Below are 12,322 nucleotides of genomic sequence, written 5' to 3'. Positions count from 1 at the left end.
GGGCAAGTCGAAATTGCAGTAGGAAAGCCAGGCTAGCCAAATCTGAGCGAAAATTTACTGGGTACGGAAGAGTTCATCCCAGAGACGTGGCCGGATGGGAATTGCTCGAAGTTGTGGCCACAGGCATGAGCGGGCGAGTGGGTGAGGTCGAGATTCTGGAGAAAATAGTTGCGGGAGTGCCGTCTCACTGGGTATGACAGTGCCATGCCATCATCGCACTGACATGCTTCGGTTTAGGGACAGCCCCGTGACGGTCGTCAAGGCTGCGGCGATCGGAGAAGGGATGCGCAGTTCCGTGGCAGCTGTTTCTGGGTGAGACGGAGATTGACACAGAGAGTCATGAGGATACGGGCTCATGGATAATTTCCGTTTCGTTGGAGGATCGTATGAGTGTAGACCGGGGACAAGCCAGTCTGAATGAATAATAATTCCACGGGCGCTGGGGCAACTGCAGTCGAGGTTTGAAGCTTGGGAAGAGGTGAGACGGGAAAGAAATAGAATGAAAGCAGTAGCGTGCGGCGAGTGTCAGGAGGCATAAGATACAACGGTGTCAATACAAAAAATCTAAAAGGGGATGACGGCAGGCTAAATGATCCGAGGAAAGGTGAATACGTTTGCTGATCTAGAAGCCAAGTACTAGTTGGGCCAGAGTAGGGGCCTAGTTTTAGGAAGGTGAGAACTTTTTCATCCAGGTAGCTAGCAGGGAGGCTAGCTGTTGGACTAGTTGAGAACGGACGGCATTTTTTTGCTCACCAAAGCATTATAACATATGGTCCTTAATGTGCAGAAAGAGGGGTTGCTATGAACGGTAACAGTAGACCAGTAAAAAGCGGAAAAGAAACGTCTTCCCAGATAATTGATAAAAGCGCAGATTAACTGAGGTCTACTACGTCAACCTAACAGGAAAGTGAGATAAAGGATCACCAGTCACCGAATCACTGCTGTCAACTCCAGAAAACGTATGTTGCATGGCAAAATCAGCCACTGGTGCTAGCTGTGACTGCTTGTAATCAGGAACTGATAAGTTGTTAGCATTTTGTGCATATGATTGCTCTAGTTCACAGGTGATAAGTTGGTGTGCGCTATGTTTGGACGATGAAGTGGACTTGGGGTGGTGTGACCCAACTAAGGCGAAAGTGGCAACTCCTTGCACGTCGACATGAGCTGTGAGCCTCACACAGTACCCTCAGGCTACCCCATGAACCTTTTTCACTTTATTATTATTATTACCTTTGGAACAAACGGAAGAACAGCTGTCCTTCGCCTCTTGTTTTCTTGGACACAACCACAAGTAGTCAAAGTTTCTGTACGACCGGCTTCCAGTAAATAGACGGCCAACCGCAGACGAGTTGGGCACCTGCAAGGCCCTTCTGAAATACGAAAAGCCCTCATGCGAGGTGCGGCAGTTTGTTGCGGATGAATTCGGCAAGATTTTCACCACTCATGACAAATACAACTACCGCCGGAAGTGTACACCAGCTATGTTGAGTGGTTGCCGCATAGTTGGGTTTTAATATGGCAGGTAATATGCCTTTGGTGCTGGCAAAACTTCGGGAGACCGGATGCGTCTTGTAGCTATATAGCCATATATGTTTCTCCCGATGGAAGCAGATAGCGCTGTTCCGACGCCTTCCAGATGTAGTGAATGTAGACGGAACACATGCAACAAACCACCTTTAAAGCATCTAATATTCGGAATGTGGATATAAAATGTACACCTTCGTGATAACGGACGGCATGGGAAACGGGCCTCCGGCCATGCGAAACGGGCCTCCGGTCATGCATGCATTCGTAGAGAGCGAGCAGTTTGCTTCCATGCCTAAACTGTTTGGCTTATTCAGAGAAATGATGGGCGAAACTTATCCGGGTAAGACCTTTGTAATGGACAAGTTTGCGGCGTAAATGCGTGCAGCGAGAGTCGTGTTCGGCTGTGACGTTATGCCTTGCTAAACTCAAGTCCGCAAAGCCACCAGGAAGCACAAATGTATCATTTAATATCCATGTGTTTTTGGTCATTGACACATTCTCCGAATATCGGCACATATATAACCGCATGGCTCGCCTGGAAAACGCTGTACAGAAGTTTGTTTCATCGTAACACAAGCACGCAGTTTATGGCAAGACCTACAGCTTCTGCGCCGCACCGATCCTCGATTTATTTCCTATCTTACGGTCCGCTGGTTTTTCATCGCCCAAAAATGGGCCATACACGCACTTTCTGGAATGGTTCATTTCGGTAATGTGACCAACAACCGATTGGAGAATGCGAACGGCCGCCCTAAAGACCGGATGCACCAGTCCAACACTTTGGAGCATGCAATTCAAAAGGTGTCTCGGCACTCAGAATGGCTCATGCGGGAGTTCGAGATGCACCACTGAGACGTACGTACCACTGAGACAGGTGGCAAATCCTGGAGGGTGATGTCTACGTTCTAAACGTGGTCTGTCGAATGACGAAATACGCATGTTCTCCCGTCTTGAGGCACTTGGGTCCGCGAAAACCGCGGCTGCCATATGAAAGTGTTGGAACAAACAAGGTGAGGTCGAGCAACGTAACCTAATTTATAGTTTGTGGTGCAAAAATTTAGCTGCTCCCAGACTGTCGGCACCTGTGCTGGAGAATGCACATGCCCTTTCCACCAGGCGATGTGGCTCCCCTGCATATACCCGTTCCCTGTATTTCGAGATCAGTCAGTTCTCAGCAGTAAGAACTATTCATCATTGACTTTTCTTAGCTTGCTTCCCAATCCACCAACGATGACTGTCGGATTGCAACCTGCCGGAAAAAGGTGTACTCCTTACACTGGTTCCCAAACCACCGCCGACAGCTTTCGAAGGCCTTCGTAAACAACTGAACTAAGTGGTGGATAAACTTCAGAAACCCAGGAGGGCCACAGGCATCTTTAAGCGATTGATTGTTCAAGGACAAATCCTGCTGCACCAAGGCTCAAAGTCTGAAAACGACGACTTGCCGTTGGTGGTCGAGGATACTGCGCCTCAAACCAGATGGCGGTCTAGGAACGCTGACTTGGGCCTTTGTGTGCTCTGTGACCGGCCGGTTACTACCAGTGCCCTCTGGTGTGCAACGGATCGCGCATCATATCACACCGACTGTTGTGATGGTGAACCTTCTCCGCTATGTGGTGGTGTCTTCAGGCTTGTCCCAGAGGTGAGTCTACATGAAAATAAATTACATTTGGCTTTTCGAGAGACACACCTGGAACCCAGTCGAATCTCCCGTTTGTGATGTTCTCAGGCAACTGAATGTGCTGCACCAGGCCGCCCAATGCTTCAGTCGCTGCGATATTCGAGATATCGCGATACATGTATATCATTGTAACATAGTACCCATAAGATTGTCGAAAATCCGTCGAAAGCCCACGACGGGTTCCACCATTTTTGGGGCTGATCATCTAGGCGCAGTCCAGGAGTTTCCGTCAAACTTGCTGCAAGATACGGGTGGTTACGGATCTCACAGGGCGATTGCGGCTATTTGATTATACGCAGTTCGTAGCCAGTAGTCAATAGGAGCTGACAGACGTTGGGCAGCAGATGATATATTGAGGACTGACAGGAACTGGTTCTACAGACGAACGGATTAGTAAGCATCATGAACTGAGCAAACGTACAATCAACAATGACACAATTAGCAGGAGCGGGAAGCAGTTACTGACGCAGCACGGATTTCTATGGGGGCGACAGCAAGTAAGTACCAAACGGTGTACAGACATACATATAGGGGCAGTCTGACAGTGTGAATTGTCCGTAACGGCGCAGGAGTCCGTACGTTCGGGATGTGAGGGACTGTCTTTCGGTCGGCGTCGACGCAGCCGGTCGTGTCGCGTGACGGGTCAGAATGCGCGGTTTCGTCCGTTTAAAACAAAGCTCAGCAAGGACTATCTAGCAGGCGCGATACATGGGTAACACAAGCTAACCAGCCGCTCGGGGCGTCAGGTCGGTGTGGTTGGTAGCGCTTTCGCCTGCCGTCCGGAGGATCCGGGCTCGATACCCGGTCGGCCCGCTTTTCCGTCGGAGTGGGTGTTCAAAAATAGGTGCAATCGAGGAGAACTTGCAGGCAATGACAGACGGGCAACAAAATATTGACATCAGTTACTGCGGGATAAACAGACCTTAAGTAGGAACGAAACAGGGGGAAATGCGCAGCAAGAAAACGAAACGGTGTCATAATAAACAGGTGTAAGTCATGGTACTCATGAGTAGTCAGAAAACAAGGAAAGTTACCCTGCTTCACCGTTGATTCACAGGGGTACCAACACTTATTTTCTACTTGAAACCAAATTGCACGAAGTCAGCGAATATACACTCATTTGCAAACTATTTTGCTTGAGGACATCACAAACGAGAGTTTTATCTGGTTTACAGATGAGTCTCGCGGAAAACCAAATTAGATTTCAAATGAGTGTATATTCCCAATTTGGTGCAATTTGGTTCCATTTAGAACATAAGGTTGACAGAGACTCGGGGACTGCGCCTACCTGATAAGCCTCACAAAGGGCGATACCGGTCGTGTGCTGTCGACGGATTTTCAGTAACCTTATGAGTAGTACATTAGAAGGATATACTTTTGGTTCTTAGCTCCAGCCCCATTCAGAAAACGCAGAGGTGTGCTCGCTACCCGGTCAGCAAAGAGGACGTCTTATGATGTAACCTGGACCGAAGCACAGATTCACAGCAAGATGTGTCCCGGAAGTCTGTGTGCGTCCGTGTTTCGGGTTCAGAGGGGTACTACTGGACAGCCGTGAGTTAATGTTTCACGACTACGACTAACGCTGTAGAGCGCAAGCTAGTTGAAAGAGACGAAGATTACTTCACATGACCCATCAGCTCCGGACAATTGACATGTTAATGAGACCCCATGCATTTCATGTAAGTCTCGTATTTTTTAGAGATGCAGTAAACAGGTACGCGAAGTAACCGCTGAATATGGCATTGTGTGAACAGGCATCTACCACGACATTGTCGCTGGAGTGCATTTTGGGGTAAGTATCTCTACCAGGTTGTCGGCCGCCCGCCTAATGGTGATATTTTGATAACCTGAATTATATCTTCCTCTCATTTCAGGAGGTCAACGGACAAATGGACACTCTCCACGAAGAAGATCATGCGCCTCCCGGAAGGCCATATATACACTCCAAAACGACCAATATACCTCAACATTTCATGACGTCTATTTTGAACCTTTTCTCCGGTGCAGATGGGTGGGTGCGCTAAGGTATCGTGTACTCCTAGCGGCATGTTAGTCGTGTGCGTCCGTTAGATTCGGTCAGCTGTCCGGTATGATCGACGTATGTTCCATGTTCCTAATCGATAAACCTCGAGGTCTTCCTAGCATAATTCGCAACCTATAATTGAAAATTGCTTTTCGCCACTACTTTTGGAAAATAATTAACGGGGACTACGGAATTTTAACTGGCAACAAGAATCACCGACCAAACTTTGTTTGCACGAATGCAACCAGGCATATTTTGCATCTCCAAAGGCCACTTACATCCTAAAGTGTTCAGGGAATATTTTTCCGGTGGAAAACTGCCTGAAAGTTTTGTTTATTTTAGGTGAGTCAACGTTTTCCAAAAGTCGTGATTTTTTATCATCAACGTATTCACAGTCGGTGGTGCTTATCGACCTTGAGCATTCGCTCACTTAAACCAACCGTCATAGTAAATGATTTAATAATAATAATAATAATGTTTATTCCCAACTTGTGGGTGGCATGCCGTCTGGCATGATCATGCGTTTACAGTCAGAATGGGGCATTACTGAGGGATTTGCGGGTAGTGTTGACTGCGCGAAAAGGGGACAATGTCACAGACAGTGGGAGGTACTCGATTAAACAATAATAATAATAATAGTAATAATAATAATATGTTTCTCTTGCAACTTGTAGTGAACAATAGGCATGAGGTCCGAGTAATTCAGTGACTCAGTTGGCTGCCATGAACTAAAACTGCAAAACCATTGCTGGCCAATTATACAGGAACATATACATTATACATAGACATTCTATACGAGGAAGTGGCAATCCTGAAAATGCCGTAGATTTCGAGAAATCAAACCCATCATGCGAACAGTGAGTGGCTGCCCTCGTCCCAATGTATCGAGTCTTTTTTATAACGCCCTTGCTATTTTGTCCTACAACCATATTACATACGGGGACTCCGCCATGCCCCTTCTTGTTATTATACCTCTAGCCTTCCCTGAATTGCTTACGAGAAACTGGATGAAAGTGTCAACAAGTCGATTCCTAGGTACCCCCACTAGAAAGAACCCTTCAACATTCTGCCAAACGTTGTTCCATTCCATGGTGTCCTATGGTTGATAATCGAACACTTAGTTACTGTGACAGTGAATCCAACACGTGTGTTCGCCGCATTCCACTCGTCGCTCCAAAAGGCTTTGCTAGATTAATGCACAGCGGACTTATTTCTCCTTGGATCCGTCTGATCTCCACTTTGGGGGTGGGAGTAAAGTCTCTTAGAGCTTACCCTCCATTAGTCCCATCAACGACTTGCTCTTCCTTTCATCTCCTAAGGGCTCATCAACGCCGCATACCAATTAATTAAAACAGAGTGAGCGGTCTCTTTTCTTTGTAATCTACATATAGCGCACGTTCGGCGTAAGAAGGTAAAAATTCCGTTCAAGTAATATCTGGGCAAGCAAGCATCTGGGCTTCCGGACTTTGTTCGGACCTCTTCCCCCCTGCCTCTGCGAAAAAGTTGTACAAAGCTCAAACAATTCACCGTGTCATGTCATCCATCAATATACACCGACCTACTGTTTGCTCCCCTAGCTATGTTCAAATTCGGTTAAAGCGATGCACTAGGAACCTTCTGGTTTAAGCGTAATGGCGCATGCCGGAACATACACGGGAAGAGGATGCTAAAATCGTTGGATCCCATCGAGGTAACTTTGAAAGTAATCCTCAACTAATTCCTTAACTACTAAACGGACATATGATCCACAATCAAGGGATATCTGGTAACTGATTGACACATTTTTTCACTTGTCCACGGAATAATCCTTCATTTTCACGAGGTCAAAGTCTTTCACCAAGTGCGCATTGGTCGCCCACATCAACTATCCGCCAAATCCTATCGTCCTTGTGGAGATAATTTTGTGACTGATAGTCTATCTCTACTAGTCCGCAAGTTCATTTGCTCTTTCAAGAGGCCAATATCTTCAAACGCTCCCTTCCGAATAAAGTTACCGGTCTTTGTCCTTGACGGATTGCTATTTCGAACGTCGACGGAATTGTTAACTTTCATCCCCAACCCGCGTGAAGTAATGAACAACGACCCGAGTCTGTGAGCCTTCGTCTCCCAACTGCCTGCTTCATTATTGCATCCAGTGAGCCAGTTTGATACGCTCACAATGATAATTGGTCCCACACACTTTTGAGTAAGCTTTCAATTTTGGGCTCTTGTCGAAAATGTGATATATACTGCTCGGGGCTCCAGGGTGAGGGACTGAAGTTGAAAAGACCAAGAGTCTTTCACTGATAGAGCGGCGGATATAATGAGATTACTGTCACTTTACAGGACACAACACATAAAACAGAACGACAATCTTTTCAAGTTCCCAAAAACCTTTGTTGGTGTTTGAGTGGGTATCAGGAAGCTGGGGTACCACTGACGGCGTCCAAAGCTGAGGATTCCACCACTATGTGGTGCGGCGGGTCAAGCATATCATACACGAGTGCGCGTAGCGTTTGATGTAAGCTGAAAGAGCCGCCTAGCAGCAGGTTAATTCACGGCATCTGTCATAACATATGAAACATTGATTGATACTGTTGCTTTGTATTCAGACAGTTCTTATTATCTATGGGCGCGCCGTACAAACTTTTTTGTCTTCAATCAATGGGAAGAATTGGGAACCGATTAAGAACGTCTCAGAAGAGCTCGGTATCCTTTAACTTATTTAGGCCTTTGAATTCAGTGCCACATGACGGTAAGCGGTCACCTGCCGAGGAGCGGGACTGAAGACAGTACTTCCGGATCAGAATAAGAGAATCCTTTTCCTGACTCCGTTTCTAGACAGCCAAGGTGGGTCCATCCTTCATCTAAGGAGGCTATCCCTTCTTTCTCAGACAAAGAATTCAACGTTTATTGGATCAGGGGTTCTGCATAATTCTCTCTACAGCAGTTGTAATGGCAATTTTTCAAATTGTATTGTTTTCTTAAGCAGGTGAGCTGTTCCAGTGGGTCAACATGCCGTGGTCAGCTGCATTACGTTCGACCGTACCCACTACCCGGACAGCGTTCACTATGTTTGCGGGCGTTGGGCGCGAGTAAGTTTAATAAGGAACCTCCAGTCAGGCTATGCAGAGCATCAGCTCTATATGTAGCGGAACGCGTGGCGCACACCGTAAACCAGATGCTCCTTAGAAAAGGTAGCCGGCTTTCTAAAAACTTTGTAAACATGCCCAGTGTTCAAGATAAGGTACGGTATGTCAATGCCTGGAAGGTGATAATTTGCTTTGCCCAGTTCAGAAAAGACAGCATAACTTCGCAGTCACTCCGAACAAACAAAGTCCCTCCGGCTTCCCACGGCTTGGAAGGAATCTACGGAGGATGGCCTCTACCCAAAATTGAGCGAATCTTCTGTGCTGATCGATGCAGTGGATCACAACACTGCAGGCGCTGCAAAAGCACACTCATTTTTTCACAGCTTATCCCCAGCTCACCATACGCCAGTCCCAGGTAGCGCTCCTACTAATCATGTGGCTCAAAGGATTTCACTGGCTTTTCCCGCTTCACAGCCGGAAAGTGGTGTAATTCCAGTCAAGTAATATGAACTTGCGCCACCCGATTTCCAAGATATTGTTTGGTATGTCACAGAACGTTGGGCTGTGTTCTACAATAAACCATACCCAGAAGAACCCAATTGGTCCGGAGTCCAAAATCATGACATCTGATTCCCCTCACGAATCCTCTTTTCCTGGATCACTGCGACCTGTATAGCAGAAAACTCCCCATGTGCCGTCTTGAGGATCTTCAGGCAGGGAATGCCTCAACCAGATGAAGACAATAGCAAAGGTTTAAGGAACAATGTGGAGGGGCTGGTGAACCTTTTAGGCCTAACCGCCCATTACCAGAGGACTTCAGTCAGACAATTCATAATACCCAAGAAGGGATATAAAAACACCAGCCACGAAGCAGAACCGTATGAGGTGATCACATGTCCCATCTTTTTGGTCAACATCGTCGAACCTTGACGGTACCCAGACTTTCGGGAGCTGCTTTCGACGACCCAGGTGCAGTAGCGTTACCGAATTTATGTTTAGGAAGGGAGTGCACCAACTAAGGGGTTATAATACCATTACATTTCAAGAAGACGTGTCAAAAAGTTGAAAGTTGTAGAAAACAAACAGTAAATGTAGTTTCTGCTATTTGCATTCCGTCTTTGATTATCAAACAGGCAGCCATATTGAGGCCAAAGTACGATCAAGCTACGACAAAACTAGGATAGGTACTTCACCCACCCACCGCAATCCGAATTTCATTCCATATAAAAGTGACACGGTTATTACCTTCCTAAAAAGCTTCCCAATTGCAAAGCATTGATAGTGTCCATAACGCACGAAGCAGCCTGTCTTGCAACTAGTAGTCTACATTGATCAGCCAAAAAAATATTTTTCTAGCACAACGACAACTGCTGCAACTTATGAGAAAAACCCAGTAGGTCCCAAGTCCCCGATTATGGAGTGTTGTTCACTCAGACGTGCTCAGTGGCTGTGGATCAGATGGCCGCTGGGCTGTTCTCCGAGTTTGGCGGTTGGCTTGCAAACAATTCGGTCCCAATCAACGTGATATCGTTTGTGATATCATCGCCGCCGACCGATGATGGCGAAGAATTTGCAAGCCTGCCGCCAAGATCGGCGAAACTGCAACGGATGTCTGATCAACCACCTCTATCCCATCAACCAAACTAACAATGCCTAGGTCAGTGTTAGCTTATCTAATGTAACGTATACATTTGGAATGAGATGAAGAGCAAATTCAACAAAGCTTCTAAGCATAAGAGTTTCACATCCTCCAGCGTAAACGCGACCGCAGAAAACTGCCTTTACTGGTCATAAATGGAGCAGGATAATGCACTGCCGTTACGCTCGAACACACGAGAGACAAAAACAGCAGAAAGGCTGAAAAACAGCTTTATACACACCGGATTCTGTGGCAGTCCGCAACTTCAAACACAGAACTTCACTTCTAGTACGTGACGTCAAGAGAAACCGTCGATCTACTTGGCCCTGGAATAATGCACGGACCTTTGGATCACATTACAAAACGAAACGATCTGCTTTAGCGGACCCTCAAAGAAGCCGATAATCTCATAATTTCTAACCTCCTGCTAATGGGCGAGCTAACCCTTGACATACTCCCGGGGTGCTGTCTCTTAGGGCCCCTGAGTTTTGGTAACAGGTTACATCGACAAACGAGCCTGATCTAAAAGACTCCCAAACAACCTGGCCGATTGATAGCACGGATCGTTTTTTACTTCACTGGTCAGTTGCTAGTAGCTGGTCATGGTTATGTACACAATGGAAAATTTATGCACATCGGCGCCCGTTTCAAATGCGTAACACACCCTTTGCGAAACACGAGGTTCTTGGAACAAATCTCTGGAAAATATTTATATCTTTCTTTTCAGCTCAGCTGAAGGTTTGATGAGCAGGAGTGTTTTAAAGTACCAAGCCAGACTTTTATAAAGTAAACCATGCTGTCAAAGTGTTCGCGCAAATTTTGAGGTCGTGACGAACCTAAATCCCAGGATCTCCGCCTAAATTAGCACCAAAAAGCTCTTGGCCCCGCAAAGACACTGATCTAGCTTATTTAGCCTGCACGGCACTTAGCAACAAGGCGAACTCTACCAAGGTACAGGATAGGCAGAACAACCGGTCGGTTAGTCAAAAGTACCATGCTGTCAAAGTGTTCGCGCAAATTTTGAGGTCGTGACGAACCTAAATCCCAGGATCTCCGCCTAAATTAGCACCAAAAAGCTCTTGGCCCCGCAAAGGAAGACACTGATCTTATTTAGCCTGCACGGCACTGAGCAACAAGGCGAACTCTACGAAGGTACAGGATAGGCACAACAACCGGTCGGTTAGTCAAAAGTGCTGGCAAGAACCCTAAAAGTCCCCCAATTGAATGACAAAATATGCCTATCTAATGTCACTAATCCAGTCGCTCATTTTCAATTGCAACCCGATTATTTACCCAAAGGAAGTTGCAGATCTAGCCGTGCGATCCCCCCAAATAATATCAGCACTGTCCGCCTTAGTAGTGACAGTAGAGTTACCCACAGGACTATCACCAAATAACTTAGGTAACCAGCGTACGTTGCCAAAGCTTCAAGGAAGATCAAGTCAATTGCGAACTACAAAGCCTTAAATCCGGATTCCGGTGTGATTTCAGCGTCGTTTTAGTGAAACCTCTATCAGGTATGCTTCGCTAACTACAAAGGTAGTAGACATCAACTTTCACGTCAGTGGATGTGCTCCTCACCACGACAGACTTCATAAGTGGCGGCCAAGATGTAAGAAAACGACACGCCCTAGTAACCAATCGTCTAAGTTTGGCTAGACGCTACGTAGACAAAATAAATCCCCTTAATTCAGTCCTTTCAAAATCTATTGGCTTTAAAAAGTACTCAAACAAAAGGATTATCGAATGCTGCTGAATATTCGTATCCAAAAACGGATTCTCCAGGATGTTCCCATTAAATACTTCATGAATAGAGAGTTCGGAGTAGGTGTGGACCGGTCCGTATTGACTGCACTACCCACACTTCGTGACATTCCGCAAAAACGGCCTTATGCAGCTTTACACAGGCACTATTAGGCCACTTCGAAAATTGACATCCAGATAATCTGCCCATCGACTTCTCAGGCAAGTGCCTCATTACCCGAGTTTGTGCGATGCCGAGCCAGAAAAAGCGCTCCGGACCAAGAAAACGAAATTAGCGAGCCCAAGATCGAACAATTCAACTCACCTAGTCTCGTAGGTAGGTTTTTTAAGGCAAAATTTCATCATCGGAAGAGGGTGCAGTCGTCATGCATTAAGAAGCATTCACTGTGTCCCACATGTGTCGGTGGTGCACAAACTTGAGTATTATGGGATTCAAGGAGAAATTATACACTGGATCAAGACGTTCTCATCAGATAGACATTTAGAGTGAAAGGGGACTCGACCTACACTTCCTCGACACCGAGCTCCATTGGAGTTCCCTAAGACTTTGTTTTGGGACAATTCTGTTTCTGATCTGCGTCAAAGATCTTCCATATGCTCCTTCAAGTCGATGTCTA

This window comes from Opisthorchis viverrini, assembly GCF_000715545.1.
Source record: "Opisthorchis viverrini unplaced genomic scaffold opera_v5_30, whole genome shotgun sequence".
NCBI classification, from domain to species: domain Eukaryota; kingdom Metazoa; phylum Platyhelminthes; class Trematoda; order Opisthorchiida; family Opisthorchiidae; genus Opisthorchis; species Opisthorchis viverrini.
Note: the sequence above shows the minus strand (reverse complement) of the source record.